Consider the following 12744-nt stretch of genomic DNA (forward strand, 5'->3'; position numbering starts at 1 on the left):
GGTACAGGAGAGTGTCACAGACCGCAGGCATGGTACAGGAGAGGGTCACAGACTGCAGGCCTGGTACAGGAGAGGGTCACAGACTGCAGGCATGGTACAGGAGAGGGTCACAGACTGCAGGCGTGGTACAGGAGAGGGTCACATTTTGAAGGCAAGGTACAGGAGAGGGTCACAGACTGCAGGCACAGAACAGGAGGGGGTCACAGACTGCAGGCACGGAACAGGAGAGGGTCACAGACTGCAGGCAGAGTACAGGAGAGGGTCACAGACTGCAGGCGGGGTACAGTAGAGGGTCACAGACTGAAGGCAAAGTACAGGAGAGGGTCACAGACTGAAGGCAAAGTACAGGAGATGGTGACAGACTGCAGGCGTGGTACAGGAGATGGTCACAGACCGCAGGCCTGGTACAGGAGAGGGCCACAGACTGCAGGCCTGGTACAGGAGAGGGCCACAGACTGCAGGCATGGTACAGGAGAGGGTCACAGACTGCAAGCGTTGTACAGGAGAGGGTCACATTTTGAAGGCAAGGTACAGGAGAGGGTCACAGACTGCAGGCACGGAACAGGAGAGGGTCACAGACTGCAGGAAGAGTACAGGAGAGGGTCACAGACTGCAGGCGGGGTACAGGAGAGGGTCACAGACTGAAGGCAAAGTACAGGAGAGGGTCACAGACTGAAGACAAAGTACAGGAGAGCACCACAGACTGCAGGCGTGTTACAGGAGAGGGTCACAGACAGAAGGCAAGGTACAGGAGAGGGTCACAGACTGCAGGCGTGGTACAGGAGAGTGTCAGACTGAAGGCAAGGTACAGGAGAGGGTCACAGACTGCAGGCATAGTACAGAAGGTCACAGACTGAAGGCAAGGTAAAGGAGAGCACCACAGACTGCAGGCACGGTACAGGAGAGCACCACAGACTGCAGGCATGGTACAGGAGAGGGTCACAGACTGCAGGCGTGGTACAGGAGAGGGTCACAGACTGCAGGCGTGGTACAGGAGAGGGTCACAGACTGCAGGCGTGGTACAGGAGAGGGTCACAGACTGCAGGCCTGGTACAGGGGAGGGTCACAGACTGCAGATGTGGTACAGGAGAGGGTCACAGACTGCAGGCGTGGTACAGGAGAGGGTCACAGATTGCAGGCAAGGTACAGGAGAGGGTCACAGACCGCAGGCCTGGTACAGGAGAGGGTCACAGACTGCAGGCATGGTACAGGAGAGGGTCACAGACCGCAGGCGTGGTACAGGAGAGGGTCACATTCTGAAGGCAAGGTACAGGAGAGGGTCACAGACTGCAGGCACAGAACAGGAGGGGGTCACAGACTGCAGGCGGGGTACAGTAGAGGGTCACAGACTAAAGGCAAAGTACAGGAGAGCACCACAGACTGCAGGCGTGTTACAGGAGAGGGTCACAGACAGAAGGCAAGGTACAGGAGAGGGTCACAGACTGCAGGCGTGCTACAGGAAAGTGTCAGACTGAAGGCAAGGTACAGGAGAGGGTCACAGACTGCAGGCATAGTACAGAAGGTCACAGACTGCAGGCATGGTAAAGGAGAGCACCACAGACTGCAGGCATGGTACAGGAGAGGGTCACAGACTGCAGGCGTGGTACAGGAGAGGGTCACAGACTGCAGGCACAGTACAGGAGAGGGTCACAGACTGCAGGCACGGTACAGGAGAGGGCCACAGACTGCAGGCACGGTACAGGAGAGGGTCACAGACTGCAAGTGTGGTACAGGAGAGGGTCACAGACTACAGGCGTGGTACAGAAGCGGGTCACAGACTGAAGGCAAGGTACAGGTCACAGACTGCAAACGTAGTGCAGGCTTCCCAACACAGGCCACCCATTGCCTCTTTCTCCCCCCCCCCTCCAAAAAAAAAAGGTAAGGACGCAATTCGTAGAGGCATTGCCACTGCACAAATTAAAAAATAGTGAAGCGCTATATCAATAATATACTCCTAATACATATTAAATAAATATAAACAACATATTAGTGTTCAGTGTGAAATAAATTGATAATAAATAGTTAACCAATTTCTAAAATAAAGTGAACACTCAAATGTGATGGTGGTTATACTCAATATTATAAATAATAATCCATACAAACAAAAAACGTTAATGAATGGTGATTATGCTCAATAATATTAATTGTAATCCATAAATATAAATAAACAAAATTCATTAGTGAAATATCAAGCTATAAAGTCCATGCAAAAAACGTGATGGTGCCCACGTGATCTTCACTCTAGTGGAGTAACAAACACCAACTTTTGAACTGGATACACATGTGAGTGCAATGTGAATTGTTTTGTTCGGTTATATTCAATAAAATACTGCACAATGGAAGGCTTTTTGCTTTGTATCTCATATATATTATCCTGAGCGGAGGTGGAGTGGACAAAGTGCGACTTATAGAGGAGGAATTGTGTATTATATCCTATGGTCCCTGTGATGAGAAGTGGAATCCAGAGGACCTGATATTGTCAATTTAGCCCTTTGGCCCTGTGTGGGTCAGGGTGTTGAGGTGAGCAGGCATTGCTGCCATTTGAGGATTGGTGTTTGTTACTCCACTAGAGTGAAGATCACGTGGGCACCATCACGTTTTTTGCATGGACTTTATAGCTTGATATTTCACTAATGAATTTTGTTTATTTATATTTATGGATTACAATTAATATTATTGAGCATAATCACCATTCACTAACATTTTTTGTTTGTATGGATTATTATTTATAATATTGAGTATAACCACCATCACATTTGAGTGTTCACTTTATTTTAGAAATTGGTTCACTATTATCAATTTATTTCACACTGAACACTATTATGTTGTTTATATTTATTTAATATGTATTAGGAGTATATTATTGATATAGCGCTTCACTATTTTTTAATTTGAGCACACACTTTATGGTATAAGTTAAGTGGCAGCAGCTATTAGCAGGTTTTATACAACTCATTATAAGCGCAGGAGGATTTTTTCCATTGCCACTGCACAGACATCCATCCCACTTGGCATACCTTATACAAAACCTCCCTCAACACTTTCCTCTTTTGACTTCGCTACTACCGAAGAGATCACTAAGGTTTTCTCAGAAGCGCGTCTCACTACCTGCCCCCTGGATCTTGTCCCCTCACAACTATCACGGTCACCCCTCTTCTTCCATCCTATGCTTCCTCACTCACATCTTCAATCTTTCCCTCTCTACTGGTGCCTTCCCCTCCCCTCTAAAGCATACACACATCACTCCCATACTTAAAAACGTGGTATTCTTAAAAAATTACTTAAAAATCCCTCCCTGGACCCCACCAACCTGTACAACTTAAGACCCATCTCCCTGCTGCCATTTACCTCTAAACTCCTAGAACGCTTAGTCTACAATCGCCTGAGCTCCCAACTCACCGAAAACAACCTTCTTGACCCTTTACAGTCTGGCTTTCGCTCACTACACTCCACTGAAACTGCCCTACTAAAACTCACTAATGATCTACTAACTGCTAAAACCAATGGCCACTACTCTGTACTCTTACTACTTGACCTCTCTGCGGCTTTTGATATGGTTGACCATCCCTTCCTCCTCAAAAAGGATCTGACTCCCTGAAAATTAACCTCTGCTCACCCACCAGAGCTACTTTGTATGCTGTGTCAGTGCCAAACTTCTCTGCTGTCCGGGACTCAACCTATTTTTCTAGATTCTTCCCACAACAATCCTCAAGTGGGACATTTGTCTAATTTCCACGACTGTCCCGGGCAATCCGTGACTGTTGGTAACTATGACATACAAATCTGTAACAAAGGATACTTTTCTTAAACATATCTCAGAAAAAATCTGAGTAAAAATAATTAATGATATACTGTAGTCTTGATGCAATCAGGGCCATTGTATAGGAGGAAAGTTAAATAAAATGTATTAATATTATGTATAAAAGGTTTTCAAACATGATTTTAATAGCTTTCTTACATTTTTCTAATTGGATTCAATTGGAAACTGTGATGATCCTTGGAGGGAGAAAATTGTGTACAAACCTTTTTGAATATGCCCCCAAGTGTTTAAGGATAAATATCTTTGAAAATCAGGCAGTCTGTAAAGTACAGCTAAAAATGGCTTTTTAAAAAGTGTTATAATTTGTCAAAATAGGAGGAGTATCCAATAAAGGGTATGTAAAGGCATTACATAAATGTAACCCCAATTCTCTCTCTATCCCTTTGAGGTATGCCCCAGCATTACCTTCTATCACGGGCAGGTTTAAGACATACCCAATAATGTCATCTAAAGGAATTGTGTATTTTTGATATTGCCATTTAAGTCTTATCAAAATAGATGCCCTCCCCAAACAGTACTTTAAAAATGTATTTTTGATTGGTACATGTCCCACACAGAAGTGCCCAGATCCCTGTGCCCTTTGTTTGATTTGAGGATCGCCCATAAAAAATCTTTTAACAACAAAAACACCAAGCTAGCAGGGAAATGTCAATTACCAGCCAGAAATTTAACTAAGATTTTCAAACTAACTGTCACTGTTGCTTGTGAACATCCTACTGATGCAGCAATTAACAGACAGGTTTAAAGCACCCCCTAAGCATGATATTGAAATGAATTGTGCAAGCTTAATGTTGCCACTCAAGCCTTATTAAAACAGCTACTCTGTCCCCAAAAGTATTTTGCTTTGGTGCATGTGTCCCAGGGCAGTGCCCAGCTCCTTTTTGAGGGCTTCTCCCTATTAACATTATACTGTAATAAAGAAAATGGATTTTCAAGATTTGACTTTACCAGGGCACACATTTTTGTGGTTTGCAGTTTTTGGATTTCTTTGGACATGTTTGCTGAATCCACCCTCAATTTGAACCCAAGCAGATTTATTTATATCTAGTACTGAGATTGTATTAAAACTTTGAAAACTGCATCCCCCACTCCAAACCAGGAAATGGTTTATATATTGTGCCAGGGAAAAAATGGGTGAATGTTGGGAGAATCTCAAAATTAATTTTCATTTAGTCACTGATAAATAATATAGTAAAGTACATTTTTGAAGAACTATGTTGTATGAATTGTGTTTGATGACAGCTAGTGAATCTTGTTTGATGGGTGAATCTGATTTTAAAATAGGTAAAAACCACTAATAAATAGAATGAATGTGATATGTAAAAATGTGTAAAAAAAAGGTAAAAAAAAAAAAGAAAAAAATACTTACATTTTTTTTTTACATACTGTCACCACTCAGTGTTCCTGATCACCACTACACCAGTTATATAATGATGCTGTACTGCACTGATGACAGTACGTTAAAAAAATATTGTGAAAAATATTTTTTTTTCATTTCTTCATTTTCCATAAAAGTTTTACAAAACAATTACAACTTCAAAAAACTCAATTCCTGGCATGGCATTTTCGGACCTCAAGAAATGAGATCAGAAATCAATAGTGCAAAGAGGGAAGAAAGGAACTGTAGAAAAAAGTGCTGAAAAAAGGCAGCGGCTGTGCTTTCTGTTATTTGACCAATACCAGGAAAATATAAGGCACCATAGAAATCAAGGTCTAAAATTGTCTTTAAAAGCTGAAGCACACACTGCTTAGTGTATCCTGACTTTATAAGATGAAATTCCATTTTGAAAAGTAAATGGAAATTAGAACAGGCAGTCATTGATGACAGCTTTCAGAGGACAGAAGGAGATATAAGATATTAATGCAAAATATGAGTCAAAATGTATTAAAGTGCAGAACAATGTTCTAATAATGTGTGTAGTCACATATGACACGTACAGCCATTTACAACATTAAAAATATTATAAAATCTTAACACCCCACTATGAGCCTTGAAAGGTAAAATGTGTATTTGGTACTATGTCATGTTATTTTTACCTGTATTCTTATTTGTAATTTTATCAATCTAGTCTTAAGATTTACACAGACTTTCCAGCTAGCAAAGCCAGGTTGGAGTCCTGACTTTTCTCTGCTACAGTTAAAGCAGATTTAAACCCCCAAATATACTCACCTCCACTTTTCAGTAATGCAGAAAATACATCACTCATCAGCTGCTGACATCTTCTTCCCAGCTACTTGTGGGTTCTAGGTTTTCAGCCTCTAAATTGGCCAGTGGAGGAATGAGGTTATCCCACACATACGCACAGGACATGATGCTTATAGTAAAAGAATTAGATGTAAGTTATATGACATACATTTTTCTGTGGTGGTATTTCTAAAATCTGCCTATTCAGAAAAGGATGATCTAAATAAAAGCATTTGGATACTATAAACAATGTTTGATCCCATGGTAGATTTTTATTTTTTGCTTTCTCTTACATGTAATCGGCACTAAAATATCAAATACCTCCTTGATAGTATACTAAAGAATTTTTTGGAAACAGTGTTAGTCATTAACTGTATTATTTAACAATTATAAGTGAAACCTCTTTTTGCTTTTTTGTTACCACTTTCTAGCAACTTCTAGTTGCAGTATATCTGTAATTCAGTTGTCTTTCTTGAGCTGCACTTTGCTATTTTTTCACTAGATGTCAGGCTAACACTACTATAGACATACAATTGCATAATATGTTTAGCAATGTAGTTTAGTCAAACCTAATACATACCTAATCAAGGTAACTATCATTAATGCAACATAATTAGAACTGACACAAAGGTGGATTAGACTTGACACAAAGGTGGAGCATTTTTAACTCCGCTAACTGACTTGTAGTACAAGATAAGAACATAAAGGGCTAAAGAGTATCTTTAAGGAAAAACAGGAAGAAAGCACAGGACACCACTGAATTCTTAACAAGATCATTGGTATTTGTTGCCCTTATTAAACAGATAAAACAAAATGATTTCAATTGAATATTTAACAAACCAAAAAAGAGCAAATAAGCAAAGTTCATTGCTAGGAATTACAGTACATACATGTTAAGGCTCCCTGCTGACTGCAGTGTATAAAGCTGAGCTGCCGCAAGTCAGCTGTTTTCTGTATCCAAATTCATTTTTTTTCTGGCTATGTCAGTATCTGGCCATGTCAGTACAGCGCTGACTGTGTTTCTGCAGACATGTTTCTGGATGTATCAGCACAGTATTGCTTAAGTGTCTGCGGACATATTTCTGGCTGTCACTACAGTACCAATTCTGTCTCTTTGGATATGTTTCTGGTTGTGGTGGTATGGTACTGACAGGGAGATTGATTTACTAAAGGTAAATATACTGTGCACAGCAAGTGCAGTTGCTCTATATCCGAGGGTAAACTCTGAAATGATGATTTCTTTCATCCAATCATGTGCAAGCAAAAAAATCTGTTTTTTTATTTTCCTTGCATGTTCCCCTCAAATCTACAGCAACTGCAAATCCAAGTGCACTTGCAGTGAACAGCCTATTTATGGTTGTGTCAAGAGGTAGCAATGTTTGGACACCTTTCTGTTTATGTGAGTACAAGTCTGATTGTACCTGTTGTTACCTGACAGTAGTTATGTTGTCGTTGCTGACACACTTCTGACTGTAGTTCTGTTCATTTACTTTTGGTTATTGGAAGGATTTTTATAATATATCTAATAGTAGTTAATCACAGGGAAAAAAGAACTGCTAGAAAAACTAGAGGGTATAAGAGAGGACTTTATAAGTACCACCATGAGACCACACATAGTTACTGTATAATAAAATGTACATACTTTATTTTGGCAAACATAAAACTGGACACATGCAAACAAATGTCCTATTAAAAAATCATGGGGAATACACCCAGGTCATATATGACCTCCTCATGATATATATGTGTTCATATCTTATTCAGCTTCAACGGTGAACGCGTTTCATATATAGCTTCTTAAGGACCTTTTATTTGATGAGGTAGAACACTAATACTGTAAAAAAATAAAACATACATCAATATACAATAAACAATGAATAATCTAAGCATCTTAATAAACAAAAAGAACAAGGCTTACATGGATGGGGCAGATTGCAGAGGGACCCAAATATAGGGTTTCGCGAGTGAACATAGGGGAATCAAGCAGAACGAACCGTCACAAGGCGCATATGCAATGATAGTGGGATGAGTCACTGGTACTATAATGTAAATTAATAATGCTATGATGTATTCAAATCATATATATTCCCAAATGTGGGATGAAAACACATTACTTACATGGAGTTCACATTGAGGGGTTTAAGGTTTCCTCTCATCACATAGACCCACAATACTTATAGGACATAAACCACTTCATTCACATTATATAAAAGCAGTGATCCTATAAATAATTAAAAAAAAAGAGAAAGCCCTTAATAAGTATCCTTATCATTCCTCTCTTCCCTCAATTGATTGTGCGCATGCTTTATATACCCAAACAGTGCAGCCTATCCCACTCAGCATATGATCTCTAAGTCGTTTTCGGGTAAGTATCAGGTATTCTCTATTTAGGCCATATCTCCATCTACAAAACATAGGATATACTAAGCATCACTGGATCTAACACAGATGTATACTAAGTATCCTTTCCATTAACACCCCGTACACAAGATCTCACCTGGTACACCAAGGGTCAATCCATCTAAATGCTACAGATCCCAATCCAAAAAGGATAACTGCCCCTAAGTGTCTATATTCTCCCCATACTGCCTATAATAAAGAGATGCCTCCATTCAGCCAAGCTCATCATAACAGGAATATGTTCCTCCATATCAAGAAACAAATACCCCTTTAAAGCATACAAAGTATATCTATATTTAGGAACATTGACCAGCAAACGCCCAACACCATGACACCATGCTCCAGCCTGGGTGACCTTTTTATTTCCCCAGCGTGCCAATCAGCACCGCCGTCGCATCATAGGATGATGCCACCATGCTGACATCATGATGTGGTGAGTGCCTCCATACCACACATGCACAAGATGGCGCCCATCAAGGTGGTGCACAGTTACTGGCCGAGGACATGGCCACAAGATGTTACATGGGCATATGCGTGAACGACCAGAAGTAGGAAACCTGCCTAACACACACCCTACAAGGCCATAGCCCAGGGGGCATGTCCGGAAGAAGTTCCAAAAACTATTCCCCATTGCCACCACCAATGAAACAAAGGGGCGGCCAACAAGGCACATATGTCTGCCCAAAGACCGATTGGACCCAAAACAATCCACCACCATTTCCTCAGAGACCAAGAGCCAAATATCAAAAACAATTACATATATCTGCCTCTCTAATATACAATCCCACATTAAATAGTCATACAATCATGTTTAAGACAGGTAGAAACAGAAACCCAGTTGAATTATTATATATGGTAAAGATCTGATCTGGCTATCAAGAAACTTGGTAGCCACCCTATATATTGTGTTGTTATCATGAATCATGGAAATGCCACAAATCCAAAATAATTGCTATAGAAAGGGTTTGAAACTGATTTATTCATTTAACCCTGGTGGAACTGTCACTTTAAGATGATAAATCCAGCATGTTTTTCACTGTAAAAATTTTGTCGAAATTCCCCCCTCTAGGATTTTCCAAGATTCATTCCAATGCTGCAAATTTATGTACCCCAGTATCCCCTTTAGGGTGCAACCTCACATGTCTTCAAATCGGGGTAGATTATTTTACCTTAATATACATGATCCTTTATCCTGCGCCAAAACTGGGCTTTCGTTTTGCTATATAGAACATACCACATTCACAAAACATAATATAGACAATGCCAGTCATTTGGCAATCTACAAACTGGTTAATGGCATAGGAGGTGCCTTCTGGTTAAAACGGATTGATTTTCATACAGTAAATCCAAATGCAGAAATTTCAGGACCCACATTTCCATGTACAATTTGAGGATCTATCATCTTGTTTATCACGTTTTGAAATTACTTTGAGTAGCCCTGTCCTTAACTGAGCGTGGCCGTCTATATGTAATTTCTGGGATATCTTTTAAGTACTTTTTTAGGATATCATCATTGTTCAAACAGAAGGCACTACAGGATAGTTTACTGAAGAGGGGCTACTCACGTACTATGCTAAGGAAAGCCTATAAATGGGTCCATATATAGAGGAGAGAGGACCTCTTATTCAAACATAAAAAAGGAACTACAATCAGAATCAATAAGGCTTATTACCAAAGCAACATTCACAGGTAAGACGAATTATTCAGCAGCATTGGTATCTGCTAACCAATGATGATATCCTAAACATTACCCAGAATTTACATATAGACAGCCACGCTCCGCTGACGATAGGATTACTCAGACAGTGTAGTTTTTTAACCACTTGCCCTCCTGAGGATTTACCCCCCTTCCTGACCAGGTAATTTTTTGCATTTTAGCGCTGTGTTACTTTGACTGACAATTGCGTGGTCATTCAATGCTGCACCCAAATTAAATTTTCATCCTTTTTTCCCACGAATTGAGCTTTCTTTTGGTGGCATTTAATTGCCTGTGCGTTTTCAATTTTTTGCACTATAAAAAAAAGACCGACAATTTTGAGGAAAAAACTATATTTTTTACATTTTGCTATTAAACATGTCCAGTAAAAAAATGTAAAAATCAAATGTTATCATAAATTTAGGCCAAAATGTATTCTGCTACATGTTTTTGCTACAAAAATCCCAATACGTGTAAATTAATTGGTTTACGTGAAAGTTATAGCATTTGTGGTATAGATACTGGAATTTTTTATTACATTTTTACTAATAATGGCAGCGATCAGCGACTTTTAGCGGGACTGCACTGTATTCTGACACTGGGGGAAACTGACTTGGTGTCACTGACATCCCCAGTGACACCAATACAGTAATCAGTTCTAAAAAAAAAGCACTGACACTGTACTAATGGCGCTGGGCAGGAAGGGGTTAACATGAGGGGTGATCAAAGGGTTAACTGTGTGCTGTTTCACTATAAGCTGTGTCCGTGTGCTTCACTTTAATCACACCGCTTTGCATAGCTGTGCTGTGCACAACCATCCAAAGCAGTGTGCATGAGCTGACAGGGAGGAGAACTGTTTTGTTAACAAACAGTCCTCTTCCCCGTCGGAGATGCTTGGCAATGACCGGGTGGCGGCGAGTAATCACTGGCCAGGACCCGGTCATTGACAGCCGTGGCCGAGAATGATGGCGCGGGTAGGGCGCACAAAGCAGTGTGCACAAGCTGACAGGGAGGAGAACTGTTTTGAATGGTGGCTTGGGTAGGGCGCACACATACCTCACGTGCACCACCTACCCGGGAATGCAAAATCACACATATATATATATATATATATATATATATATATATACACATACGTTATTTTGCGCACCCGTGCCGGCCTGCTATAGGGCAGTTGGGAAGCAGTTAATAATCTGTAGACTAAACATTTTGTAAAAAAAAAAATTTGTTTCTTTTTGTTTCTGTTTAAAAACGTATCAAATAAAAATGTCAGGAAATTAATAACACCCCCAAAATAACCCTTTTTGTAAGGGATACCAGATGCAGTAATCCCATGATAGCAATGATGACCAGATCAGTGGGCTACACTTCAAGGAAGCAGAACTCAGACCAAGTATGCACATGTAAAGTTTATTAATGTGAACAACAGCAACAGACCATAACAAGGCAAAAGTGAAAAATAAACATGACAGTGAAGCAAACTCAAACCAACGACCTAACATACACTATATACTGTATTTAAAAAGAGGGAAGATCATATGAGCAGAGCAAGATCAGATCTGAGAACAAGGGGAGCAGAGATGGGGTAACAAAATACAGGGTACAGGAACAGAACATTGAGGCACAGATAACAGTTAAGTGAGGGGCTATATATCTTCCCAAAAGCTAACATCCCAGTGAAAAGCTGTACAGGGGTGTGTGTTAGCAGAAGTGTGACCACTGTAGTATAGGCAAGCAGTGTAGAAACAGAATGCAAAGAAGCAAACTAAACATACTGGGATGTATGTGTTTTCATGCCTTGGTGTGGTCAGTTTTAATAGAAAATCAGGGGTCTGAAAGGATCACCAGATATTTCACATAAAGAAAGCAATGCAAAGAGGATACTTTTTAATACAAGTACATGGTAACACAGCACATATGTTATGAAATGTTGGGGTTACACACCATTTAACCTGAGACAATGGGGTTACATTTCAGCCTACAGGAGGAACAGGACACTGGTAAACAAAAAAACTGTCAGCTTGCAGGAATAACCATGCAGGAATAACCACGCCCACTCCCATCTTGCTTCAGTTTTTTGCTAGTGTCCTAGGATGATGGACGTCTTTTCTTTATTGAGAAAAATGTATCTGTTCGTTATCCCTTTTTTCTTTTTTGAGATTATTTATTTCCTCTAAACAATGCTTTATCCATATGCTGATGAGCTAGGTTGTTTACACATCAGCGTATCATGAGCGATAGTTTTGAAAGCCATAACTGCACATAATATAACTGGATACTAACATTTATAGGTAAAGTTGATCCAGGAAATATCCGAATGTCTCTTGGGGGATCATGAAGGAATTTTTTTTCACCTGCAGGAGCAAATTGTATCATGCTTTATTGTTTTTTTTTCTTGTATATGGAGGTTTTCTATTTGTGTGTGTTTCTCTTCTTTTTTTTTTTTCTCTGTTAGCTGAACTGGATGGACTTGTATCTTTCTTCAACCATATTAACTATGTAACTATGTAACTAGTTCTAGCTAGACTGTCAGGGCTCCAGGGATTACCAGAGGTGTGTGGACCGACACAGGGAAACACAGACTTCAGGTATAGCGTGTAAAACAATATAATTTATTAAAGGCAACACAAACATAAACGCAGT

Source organism: Staurois parvus, unplaced genomic scaffold, assembly GCF_062004578.1.
Source record: "Staurois parvus isolate SC_StPar_1 unplaced genomic scaffold, SC_StPar_1.0 ptg000022l, whole genome shotgun sequence".
Taxonomy (NCBI): domain Eukaryota; kingdom Metazoa; phylum Chordata; class Amphibia; order Anura; family Ranidae; genus Staurois; species Staurois parvus.